Source organism: Etheostoma spectabile, chromosome 22, assembly GCF_008692095.1.
Source record: "Etheostoma spectabile isolate EspeVRDwgs_2016 chromosome 22, UIUC_Espe_1.0, whole genome shotgun sequence".
In the NCBI taxonomy this organism is placed as follows: domain Eukaryota; kingdom Metazoa; phylum Chordata; class Actinopteri; order Perciformes; family Percidae; genus Etheostoma; species Etheostoma spectabile.
The window spans coordinates 15,569,061-15,571,129 of NC_045754.1; the positions used below are offsets into that span (position 1 = coordinate 15,569,061).

General features: G+C 41.7%; 1 protein-coding gene and 1 long non-coding RNA gene across 3 annotated transcripts in view; both read right to left on the minus strand.

The window, feature by feature from the left end:
• cntnap2a (contactin associated protein 2a) overlaps window positions 1-2,069 on the minus strand; it is a 351,650-nt gene that overhangs the window by 222,226 nt on the left and 127,355 nt on the right. The gene's annotated exons all lie outside the window — the stretch shown is intronic.
• The window catches only part of LOC116671978 (uncharacterized), a 17,629-nt gene that overhangs the window by 9,505 nt on the left and 6,055 nt on the right, over window positions 1-2,069 (minus strand). The window contains exon 2 of the long non-coding RNA XR_004327433.1: window positions 1,613-1,616. This is a non-coding gene — a long non-coding RNA (uncharacterized LOC116671978). The remainder of the gene's footprint in view (window positions 1-1,612; window positions 1,617-2,069) is intronic.

Genomic DNA, 2,069 nt, shown 5'->3' on the forward strand with positions numbered 1-2,069 from the left:
GTGTGTGTGTGGGCATGTGAGACAATGCATTTGCTCATGTGTGTGTAGATCTATACTGCCAGGCTAATGGAAACCCAGGCCGTGCTAAGCCCCCGCAGTAGCGGGTGTTCGCTAACGAGGATTTAGCATTGCTCGCTGTGTCAGTAATACCTGGCAGCCTTAACAGGAATTAGCATTCCTCATGGCCAAGCAATACAAAACAAGGCTTATGGTGGTTAGCTTTGTTTGTGCTGTGGCAATCAAGGGCTAACTATGTTTGCTTTTTATGCATTAACTGATGTTTCTGGAGCAAGGGATGTTAACAATATCCACTGCTCTCCGATGAGGTTTTACCTTTGCTGCTAATGGAAAGGATTAAAATTAGGCTACATTTGTTTCTGAAATATTGCACAGTTCAGGCAATATGGGAAGACTCTGCAGGTTTTCACCCTCATGCTCCTCTTTGCTTTTCTCTTAAACTTGTTCTCTTCCATTTTCCTCCAGTTTATTCTATTATCTTATCAATATCTCCATGTATGTGTTTCTCTTATACTTCCTTCTTTTACCTACACTGTCATCCTGCCCGCCATCGCCGGGCCTCTATCTCGGTCTCTCTCTCTCTCTCTCTTACATCTTAGGGTAATTTTTTTCAGAAGCAGGACATGGCGGAAATGGATTGGTTCTGAAGACTGCTGAAGAGGAAGGAAAAAGGAAAAATTGCTCAGAGAAGCAGGAGAGTGTGAAGGATGGAGAGTGTCAGAAAAAAGGACCGCCAATGATGGAAGGAAACAGCAATGAATGAAAAAGAAAATGTGTAATAAGACAGCAAGACAATTGTGCATTAGAAGGAGAGGATGAGCGTAACAAGAAATTATCAAAGAATAAGAGATATAGGAAAGGAAAATGAAAAGGGACTCAAATGGAGACAAACCTTCACTAAAAACTCCAGCTACTTATCTATTGTAGCTTCATTTTCTCAAGAAACTACAGCTGAATTTCCACAAGGCTGGAAAACAGAGCAACTGTAATTACATCTCATAATACAGACACTGCATGATTCATTTCCCACATGACAGGAGGACGCACTAAAAGGTGTTGTTTACCTTGATGATGTGTTAGATTTGATGTTCGCCCAAACTGCAGTGAGCACCTGTCACCTGCACCTCCTCACCTGACAGCTCACTGTCTGGCTGCTTATTCTTTTGCAAATCATTTTTTTAGAAAATTAAAAATGGATCTGCCAAGTACCAATAAATGTGCCAGATTTAGAGCAGATCTCTTCAAACAAGTTAACAGTTGCTCACTAATCTCAGTGACTAAGTCAACTTTTCCTGTAGCTTCTTCAAAATAAAAGCCTTTGAGTGGGTTGCCGGTGGAAGGCTTTTACAGTAATGACAAAACTCAGCTGGAACTATTTGGATAGCATTAAAAGTAGCTTAACATCAGTAGACTTCAATATGAATCCAATTGTGCAACAAAGGAATGGATTAGGAAACTGAAAGCTTGCTAGGTATTTGTTTGATTAAGTAAACCGCACTGAGTCCCATGTTACACAAGAACTAGCAAATCTATTCACAGCTCAATCTGATGAGCCTTGGAAAAATGACGCTCCCTTCTAGTGGCCTTTTCCCACCACACTTGTTGAGCCAATCCTTTTACAGTGACCACACAGCTTTGCTGAGCCTGGACAGGGTCATAGATTGGCCTTGTTCCCTGGCAAGACCATAATATTTTGGGTCAGTGTCGGTGCATTTATAACTTGCTGTGAGGTCACAGTGGGAATGCATGCAACCACACCAAGGCATGACATGGTGTCGCTACAGTGTGTGCCAGCCCAGACATATGGTGAGTTGGCAACATATAGAGCTTAGTGATGTGGGGCTACTTGCACAGTCAATCGTAGCACAGAAAAAGAACAAAAACACACATACAATCACATGAACACATACTGTACTTGTCACACCCCGCAAAAACACACGCCTAGATGTCGAATGACCATGACTAGAGTATCTTGGACATTACAGAGCTAGAGAGAACAAATTATGTCAAAGACTGACAAAGAAAGTCCATTAAAGACAATAAAAGAACCC